Here is a 10,669-nt window from a genome sequence, read left to right as displayed (position 1 = left end):
CGGGGCCCAGGCCCTAGGCGCACAGGCTTCAGTAGTTGTGGTTTGCGGGCTCAGTAGCTGTGGCCTGAGGGCTCTGCAGCGCAGGCTCAGTAGTTGTGGTGCACGGACTTAGCTGCTCCACGGCATGTGGGAACTTCCTGGGCCAGGGCTCCAACCCGTGTCCCCTGCATTGCCAGGCGGATTCTTAACCACCGCCTCACCAGGGAAGCCCCTCGTTCCTGTCTCTTAAAATGTTTCCTCCTCTCCATTTGCCTAGACTCATTTCTGAAGCACATCTACTCCAGCTCTCATGGGAAACTGCTCTATTATCAACTGTCACCATCTTTCGTGAACCTCTTTCCGTCCATTGAGAGGGGAATGGAGGACAGGAGAAAGTAACACTACGAACACAAATCCAAGACAGCGAAGAAACTCACAGTGTGCTTCATATCCTCTACAACATGCTCAAATTTCCTCAGTTTCAAGATAGCCTTTAAAAACGTTATCACCCTCTTTCCCTTCTTTCCTTGACCAAAGCTTCAGTTTTTAGGAAAACACTTAGGGTTTTTGTTTGTCCTTTAGTTAAACATCACTAATATGATGGGGCTCGCCCCAAAACAAACAATCTCAGGCTACATGAATGTGAATGTAACGTCTAAAAGGGACTGACAGTTCTGTTCTAATACGCATAAATTAAATACCGGTTCAACAGTGAATGGAAACTACAGGAAGGTAGATTTAGCTTCAATATAATGCTAGAATAACCAGAGCAGAGCTACTTCATGAATAGCCAGTCATTGCAGGTATTTATTCCAGAGACTGAACAGTTTAGCAGAAATGTAGTAAAATAATATGTCCAAGAAATGCATTCATTTGGGCCCAGCTAAAATACTGTTCTCCCGAAAATCTTTCCTGATTTCCGAATAGAATACAATTGCCTTTCCCCTGAATTCTCAAAGCCCCTTGGGCCTTTGTCACGGCACTTTATTAATCATATTCTGGGGAATTCCCTGGTGGAGCAGCGGTTAAGAATCTGCCTGCCAGTGCAGGGGACAGGGGTTTGATCCCTGGGCCGGGAAGATCACACATTCCGCAGAGCAACTAAGCCCGTGCGCCGCAGCACTTACTGAGCCCGCCTTCCTAGAGCCCGTGCTCTGCAACAAGATGCCCGTGCACTCCAACAAAGACCCAGTGCAGCCAAAAGTTAAAATTACAAAAAAAAAACACAAATCATATTCTGACCTAAATTACTAACTGTGCATGTCAGTCTTCCCCTTCTCTACTCCCCTCTCAAATATTATAATCTATGTTCTCCCTTAAATGTAATTGTCTGAGAAGTCACAATTCCCAAAAATCCAACGACCTCAGTCTTCTACCTGTCTACACTATCACCGTTGCTCACCTCCTGCTAATGTTTCTAGATGTCTATCATGAGGCAACTTTCCTTCTCATCAAAATGCAGAAGTCCTCAAGGTCTGTCTTCTAATGTGGCAATTTCAGATTGTCAAATGGCTTCGGCTCTCAGATATACCTAAATTTATATGTAGTCTCCGCCATGAACTCAAATTTGACATTTTTAACCCCTTGCTGAAGACCCACATATGAACTCATAGGTAACCGAATATATGCACCCTCCCCTATAAAGAGAAAGCAGTTTCCTTATTTCTGCTAATGGTGCCACCCCGAAGGCGCCGACCCAAGGCGCCCGCTGCTCTTCCCCTCCAGAAGGTGGGCTGCGGGACCCAAGCAAGCGTAAACCCTGAGACAAGGAACACGCGCACCACGCCGCCACGGGGGACGAGAGGCCGGGCGCCCACCTAGCCGGACACCCTGCATTTCTGGAATCACCGGACGCCTGTGTAAATTTCCGTCTGGCGTGTCATTTTCCAAAGGCCACTCAAAATCAGGGGACAGAACGCCTCCTCTCCAAGTGTCCTGCCAGCCCACCCACTCAACATCAGAGGGACAAAATGCCTAACTAAAACAAAACAAAACAGAAACACAAAAAACTGGAGAGAGGGAGGAAAGGGTGCCTTGAAAAAAAAAAGAAGAAAAACTAAGCACGTTGACAGCGCTAAGAATAAACTACCAGGAAAAAGAAACCCTACATTTCAGATCCTGAAGTACAGAAGGGCAAGCCCGCCGGCAGTCCAGGCCCGGGGGGACCGGGGTCCCCAGCCCTGCAGAGCCAACCGCAGACCGGCTCGGGTGCCCCTCAGAAGCGCGGGGTCCCCGCGGCCGAGTCTGCGCCCCCGGCCGGTGCCGGCTCCCCTTTGCCCACCCTGCGCGCGGGGGCTGGAAACTACCGCGGAGAACCACGGCGGGGCGGGAAGGGGGGTTCCAAAGAGGGTCTGGCGACTCGAGTCGCTCCGTTTCTCAGTGGGCTCAGCGCGCGCCGTGGGGGAAGAGGGGCGGGGGTCCGGGAGGAGGGGACGGGCGGCACTTACGTAGACCGGCAGCAGCCACGGGTAGACGGCGGTCTCGGTCCCCAGGAGCGACTCCAGCCTCAGCTCCAGCTTCTCCCCCATGTCTTCGCGCGCGGCCACCGCACCGTGCTAGCCTGGCGGTTGGGGGAGGGGCGCGGCGCCGCCGGCGGGGGCGGCGCAGACGGGCAGACGGGACGCTGAGGGGAGGGCGCCTGGCCTGGGCCTCAGCTGCCGCCGCCGCGCTCCCATCCGGCCCCCGGCTCCCTATTTGTGGTCACAGGTCCGCGGCCTCCAGCGCTGCTGCGAACTCGGGCCGGCGTGAGGAGAGCACGATGAGCCGGGGGCCGGGTTGAAACACTCCCCGCGCGCGCGGCCAGCCCCATGGACTCGCCTGCTTTCACGCACGCACTCACGCACGCACGTACCCACATCTTCGGCTGCCCCTGGCCACCCCCACCGGCCCGAAGTGGGGACCCGGGAAAACCCCTCAGGGCCAGTGGTGACGGGTTCGACTCCCGACCTTGACGTACCGTGACACACCCCCTTCCCCCCAATAATAAGACAAGAATTCCTGTTAAATATGACAGCTGGAATCCCGGCTTCTGTTCACAAAAATGCCGTGTATTTAGCCTATGCTAGGCACCAGACCGCGGACGCTCAGTACTGGCAAAAAAGGAAATGCCCTGCCCTCATAGCACTGCCGTTTTCATTGGAATAGTAGTGACAATGGTCAAGGGAGAAAATAAAGTGTCATCATCACCACGGGGATGGTTAATCTCATGTGCGCGCTGCGTGGGGCCCCGGCAACCACAAACATTATTCCAGATGTGGCCAGGAAGGTATTTTTCAGAAGAGATTAACACTGAAATTGGTCCACTTTGCGTAAAGGAGATTGTCAGTGCCGCGGCGTGGGTGGGCCTCGTCCATCAGTTGAAGGACTGGAGAGAAAAATGAGGTTCCCTAGAAAGAGGGAACTGTTCCTCCAATGGCCTTGGGACATCAGCTCTTCCCTGTGTCTCCAGCCCAGAGTCCTGCCCTGACTTGCCTGCCTCACGATCACGAGTCAACTTCTTAAAACAAAACTATATATGTAAAAATATTGAATATATACAAGCCTATTAATTTGTATATGTGTGTATACATATTATATATATGTATACACATATGTTTATATGTGCATGCGTTTGTAGTATATGTGTAAGTACTATATACAGTATACATACAAGCCTATATATTTGTGTGTATATATTGTATACATGTATGTATGTGTGTATATAGAGTATACATATTATAAACGTGAACATGCTGTATATATACACACACCCATATATTGATATATGGGTGTGTGTATATATACAGTATATGTACACTGTATGTATGTATACAGTGCATATTTATATATAGGTGTGTACATATGTTGAATACCTGTATGTGCATATGTTGTATAGGTATATGTATATACTATCTATATATACACACTTGCATATGTATTTATATGTGTATGTACATGCACATATTTACATATAGGTGTGTGTGTGTATACATTGTATATATGTATGTGTATGTATCATATATATGATATGTGTATGTATATATACGACGAATTTATATATACAGAACATATATATTTGTATGCTACATGCTTTTATATGTAGGTGTATATGTGTGTCTATATGTATGTACGTGTATGTATTGCATGTATTATATGTGTATGTATGTATACTGTATATATACACACCTAAATATCTTTGTATGTGTGTATATATGTATGATATAGACGTACCTAGGTGTGTATATTGCATATGTTATATGTATGTGTACATACTGTATATCTACAAACTATGCATTTCATATGTGTGTATGTATAGTGTATATGTATGTGTCTATTGTATATATTATGTGTATATGTGTGTATACATACTGTATATATACAAACTGCATTTTATATATATGTGTGTATATATGTATGTGTGTATTGTATATACTATATGTGTATATGTCTGTATGCATACTGCATATATACACAGCTGTATATTTTTGTATGCATGTACATATGTACGTGTGTGTGTATATACACACACACCCTTTGGATTCTGTTTGTCTGGAGAACGCTCACTGATACGGACACTTATGACAATTGAGCACCTGCTCTTTGCCAGCCAGGGAGCCAAACGCTTGTCCTTTCTGTGTCTCCCTTAAGTGTCACAAGCCCCGGGAGGGAAGGTGATGCCAATCCTACCAGTTGAGGTGCCTCAGGGTCAGAGAGGTGCATAGGGTGGGGGGCTGGAGCCTGGTGGAGCCCAGGTGGAGTTCTAACAGCAGTACAGCCTAGCAGTCCCACTTCCCCGGGTGCCTCTCACAAAGACGCCAAGGGAGAGACGGGGTCTGAAGGAGGGGATGAGGAAGCTTCCATGGGTCTGCAAGCCCAGACCAAGGCTGACTCGTCAAGGGTGTTAGAGGTCAGGACTGTGGTTACCCTGGGGGTGGGGTTACACAGAGCCATTCCCATTCTGAAAAAGTATCCATTCTGCTTTTGTTTGTATGTTTACCCCCCTTCCCCCAAATCTTTTAAAAACAGATTCTATTGGTTGCTGGGAGCACACACGGGGAAGTTGTGTGTGAGTGGGTGTGATCCAGGGGACATGGAGGATAAGCCCCCCACTCGTAGGGCCAGGAGTGGCTCAGCTTTGTGAGCTAAGGATGGCCCACGAGGTCCCAGACAGAAGGGTCCCTGCTCCGTCCCTGCTCCGTGTACCCCATTCCCAGGCTGAGAAGTCCAGAGCCCCCCCACACACACACACACGAGGGAGGAGAGCCAGTCACGCTGGCTCCCAGGCTCCGGCTCCAAGGCTCCCGGCACTAGGAGCTATTTTCAGCTTTCAGGCCCTAGGACACAGCCAGAGCTATTGTCTCTGGAAACTCTCTGTCTGTCTCTCACTCGCCCGCCCGCCATCCCTCTCTCCCTCCCTCCCTCCTCCGCCTCTACCCCTCCCACTCCAGCTGTCGTGCCCTCCACCCTGCATTTCTACACAGGATGGCTCACAGACAGCTGCTCCCCGTGCCCACCCGCCACCATTCGATGGATGTCAAAGAAAGCCCTGGGGACTTCCCTGGAGGTCCAGCGATTAAGACTCTGAGCTTCCACTGCAAGGGGTGAGGGTTCGATCCCTGGTCAGGGAAATAAAATCCCACATGCCGCCTGGCACGGCCAAAAAAATAAATGAATAAAAAATAAAGTTATAGTGATGAAACAGCCCTAGTGGTGCCAGGATGGGACGTATAGCTCTATGGTAGAGAATAAAGGTCCAGAAACAGATAGATGAGAACTTGATATGACAGAAAGTGGGGAAATTAAGGAGTTTTCAATAAATGGCATTAGGACAATTGCATATCAGGACCGCTCAGGTGTGAGCGCTGGAACTGTGGGGAAACCCTCATTTCCGGGGAACCCCAGAAGGCTGGTCAGCCTATTTAGGATGGATCTTTCACTTGATATCCCAACCCCCGACAGCCAGAAAGGGAATCTCCCCGCTCCTTCCATGGTAACCTTCATTCATTCATCCGCTCATCCCTTTATTCAACTCCTTTATTCAGCAAGTATTTATGAAGCATCTACTGCATAGCACACACTCTTCTAGGTGCTGGGGACAGTACACTGAGGTGGTGTGATTTATTACATGGGGATGATGTCTCGGAGACCACTGCAGGGCAGGGGAGGTGGGAGAGGGAAGGGGAAGTTCTAAATGCAGGCTCTGACGGGATTGGGGCAGACCTTGCCCTAAGCCAGGCTGGTTGCTTCAACACAGCTGTCCTCACCCAGGGCCATCCTGCTTCCGCCTCACCCAGTTCTTCAGTGATGTCTGGGGAAAACCTGTGGTTGTCACAACTTGGGGGCAGGGGCCCCTGCTATCAAATGGGTGGGGACGGGGATGCTGCTGAACCCCACACAGTGCCCAGGAGGGGCCCCCAGCAGAGGATGACCCGACCCGAATAACCCCAGTGCCGTGGGGGAGACCCTGCACTAATATTATTCAGACCCGCTGGTGCCCCTAGATTCCCGCACAGGCAGGGACTCTAACCGGGTCACCTCTGTATCCCGAGGTGACCTAGAGTGGGGCGGCCAGGAGGGCTGAGTATCGGGGATGAAATGACAAATCTCTGTGCCCACTCTCCCCGCAGCACCCCAGGGTCGATGGCCTCTATCTCCTCCCTGTGCAGGTAGCTTTTCCCTGAGCCATTTCTTCTTGTCAAGGTCCCTGTCGCACGTTGGGTTCCCCGAAGATGACGTTGAGAGCAAGGATTGGAGGGCAGGTGGTCGATGTGAGATGTGCAGAGAACAGATACAGCTGCCATAGGGTTGCGCAATTCCACTCCTGGGCATAGATCCGGAGAAAACTCTAATTCGAAAATATACATACACCCCTGGGATTTCCCTGGTGATCTAGTGGTTAAGACTCTGTGCTTCCAGTGCAGGGAGCATGGGTTCCATCTCTGGCCAGGGAACTAAGATCCCACATGCTGTGTGACCAAAAAATAAAGAAAGAGAGAGAGAGAGAAAGAAAGAAAAGGAAGGAAGGAAGGAAGGAAGGAGAAAAGAAAGAAAGAAAAGATACATGCACCCCAATGTTCATTGCATCACTGTTTATAATAGGCAAGATGTGGAAGCTACCTAAATGTCCACTGATGGATGAATGGATAAAGAAGACGTGGTACATATATACAATGGAATATATTCAGCCATAAAAAGAATGAAATAATGCTATTTGCAGCAACATCGAGGATGGACCTAGAGATTATCATACTAAGTGAAGTAAGTCAGAAGAGAAAGACAAATATATGATCTCACTTACATGTGAAATCTAAAATACGACACAAATGAACTTGTCTACGAAACAAAAACAGACTCCCGGACATAGACAACAGACTTGTGGTTGCCAAGCGGGGGAAAGAGTGAGGGACGGTTGGATTGGGAGTTTGGGGTTAGCAGATGCAAACTATTAAATAGAGGATGGATAAACTACAAGGTCCTACTGTCTAGCACAGGGAACTATATTCAATATCCTGTGATAAGCCATAATGGAAAAGAAAAAGAGTTTCATTTATAGGTTCCATCCCTAACTGAGCTGGCCCATCCCCTCCCATGGTTCTAAGTGCAGCCCGAGGCTGCAGACTTCCCACCGTGGTCTTCAGCTCCAGAGCAAGCCACCTGCAAACCAGCCACATCCTCCCAGGGGCTGGCAACTCTCCTTTGCTACTGATTCCAAGACACATCCGGATAGCACAAATGTGACCATGAAAACAAACTCAGGCACGTTCAAATCAGGGAAATAACATTCTTATCTCTGTTTAGTAGTCGTTTAATTTTAGAATAGCTTAGAGTTACAAAAAAGTTGCAAAGATCTGTACAGAGTGTACAGAGTGCTGTGGACCCCCGACCCAGTACCCCTATTTCCAACACGTTAGTACTTTAGTACCTTAGTACGACGTGTTTATCCAACTAAGGAACCGAGATGGATACATTATTATTAACTGAAGTCCACACTTTATTAGAATTTCCCTAGTTTTCCCCTAACATCCTTTATCTGTCCCAGTCTCCTCTGGGCTGTGACATTTCTCAGACGTCCCTGGGTTTTGATACCTTGGAAGTTTTGAGGAGGGCTGGTCAGGTATTTTGTCCCTCAATTTGTCTGTCTGTTGGTTTTCTGATGTTTTCCTTATGGTTGGCCTGGAGTTATGGTGTTTGGGGTGGAAGATCCAGACAGAGATAAAAATGCCATTCTCCTCAGGTCACATCATCAAGGATACACACCGTCAAGGATACACACATCAAGGACACACACCATCAACGGGACTTGTGACAAACAATTTTACCCTTGATCACCTGGCCAGTATCGTCTTTTTTTTTTTTTTTCTTTGGCTGCACAAAACGGGTCTTCGTTGCTGCACACGGGCTTTCTCTAGTTGCGGCGAGCAGGGGCACCTCTTTGCTGTGGGCACGTGCTTCTCATTACAGTGGCTTCTTTTGTTTCGGAGCACGGGCTCTAGACATGCGGGCTTCTGTAGTTGTGGCATGGGGGCTCAGTAGTTGTGGCTCCCAGGATCTAGAGCGCAGGCTCAATAGTTGTGGCCCACGGGCTTAGTTGATCTGCGGCACATGGGATCTTCCCGGACCAGGGCTCGAACCGGTGTCCCCTCTATTGGCAGGTGGATCCTTTTTTTTTTTTTTCTTTTTCCCTTTTGGAACCAAAACTTTAATCCCAAGGATTCTCACAAAACATATTACAAATGACAGCATGAAAAAAAATTGCACAGTAACTCAAAGTTCAGCTCTACAATATACTCTTAATCTGGCAGGACATTGGTATCTTGATCATCTCAACTTCCAAAAAACATTACAAAGAGCTATGTATTCATGTACAGCAATCACAGAGGGGACTTATGACCTAACTCAAAGGTAAACTAACTTCCTTGAAACTTCTTAGATTCTAAACTCACTGGACAACCTCTTGTCCAGTGTGAAGACTAGTGGAATTTTTAAACCTCTAATCTAGGGTAAGGGTGCGGCTTTCATTTCTACCTGCTGGCTTGTGTTCACAGCACCTTTTAGACTGCTTGCTTAACTACAGCTGCATACCATATCCCAGCTACAGGAAGTCTTTTCAGTGTTTGCCAGTGTTGTTTCCATAATAATAAACATCACACTTTAGGTGGGCAGGAGTTAGAGTTTTATTATCAGTCTAGGCAAGACCAAAAATTCAAAGCAAATTCAATTTTGCTTAAGGGAACATTGTAAAGAAACAATTCTTCATATTACATGCCTCATATAACGCATTTCAAACCATAGAGAATGACACCTTTATGTGTCACTGTCCCTAGAGACAAACAAGTGTGAACAGCTAAAACATTTAAAAAGTGCATCAAGCTTCGGAAGTCTCAAACAAAACTTGAATTTTCTGTACATACTCCTGTCAAATGAAGTTATTTCCTGTGCACCACTCCTCTTGCAAAGTGGTCTGCTATTTCCTTTCATTTGACCTGGATCGGCTAGGAGACCTAGAGAAAGATCGGGACGGCTTGTGATTTCTCTCCTGGGACAGTGATCTCTCTCTTCTATATCTAGAAAGAGACCTGCTCCGGCTGAGGGAGAAGCTCCTCCGTCTTGGAGATCTGTGGTGAGAGGGAGGACTCCTCCTCCGATAATCAACTCCCAAGAAGGAGGCGGCCACGATTTCGACTTCTCTTTGCCCCATTCGACAGGTCCACTCTTACTCAGCAGCCACAGAGTGTTCTCCCGTCTAGTTCTCAGACAGCATCCGCTGCATCTTGGGGATCTTCATTTTCAACAAGAGCGAAGCCGGGAGGGTTTTTAGCAACCCACACACTTCGGAGTGGTCCATAATATCCTAAAGCTCGTTCGAATTCATTCTTGTTACCACTGTTTCCAAGATTCCTTACATAAACGTTACAGTCCAACGGACAGGAATCCCAATGCAAGACCCTCGTGGCTCCTGGGTTTCATGGGCCACAGGGTGATCCTGGGCCTCTAGAATCTGGCAGCTGAATCAGCTCGCACAAGCTGTCCTGTGGGGATGCTTTTCCCCCTATATGTCCAGCCTGGGGCCCTGCTGGCTAGGCCCGACCTCCAGGGTGACAGGGTGAACCCCAGGTCCCTGGAGCAAACACTCAGAGCCCTGGTGACCGGACTCAGGGGACTGGGGCGGCAGCTGGACATGTGTGGCCACCCTGGTGGTGTTTGGCCCCATCTGCAGTTCCAGTTCCAGCTGAGAAAGAGCCTCACTGTGTTATTTTCTCCTGGTTGTGTAAGGATCCCCGGTGTCATTTGACAGAAATGTAGATGGTGTGTTCTTTCTTTCTTTCCCTCTCCCTCACTCTCCACCTCCTTCCCTCTCCAGAGGGGGAAGGAGGTGGAGGGAGAGGGAGAGAGAGATGGAGAGGGAGGGGGGAGAGGGAGAGAGAGGGTGGAGAGGGAGAGAGTGATAGAGGGAGGGAGCCAAAGACGTCTCTCCCTCCCTCCCTCTCTCCCTCTCCCTCCCTCCTGCTCCTCCCTCTCCCTCTCGCTCCAACTCTCCATCTCCCTCCATCTCTCCATCTCCCTCACTCCTTCCCAGAGAGGGAGAGATGGAGGGAGAGGCAGAGATAAGGCAGAGGGAGAGAGGGAGAGGGAGAGATGGAGGAAGAGGGAGAGAGAGGGAGAGAGAGAGAGGGAGAGAGAGAGGGAGAGAGAGAGAGGGAGAGAGGGAGAG

The 10,669-nt window shown here is 48.9% G+C and overlaps 1 pseudogene; it reads right to left on the bottom strand.

Annotated features, from left to right (window-relative positions):
- Positions 1 to 9,421: 9,421 nt before the first annotated feature.
- The window catches only part of LOC103085314 (serine/arginine-rich splicing factor 3 pseudogene), a 3,558-nt pseudogene continuing 2,310 nt past the window's right edge, over positions 9,422 to 10,669 (bottom strand).

This window comes from Lipotes vexillifer, unplaced genomic scaffold, assembly GCF_000442215.2.
Source record: "Lipotes vexillifer unplaced genomic scaffold, Lipotes_vexillifer_v1.1 scaffold466, whole genome shotgun sequence".
NCBI classification, from domain to species: Eukaryota; Metazoa; Chordata; class Mammalia; order Artiodactyla; family Lipotidae; genus Lipotes; species Lipotes vexillifer.
Note: the sequence above shows the minus strand (reverse complement) of the source record. Positions and strands in the feature narration are given on the sequence as shown.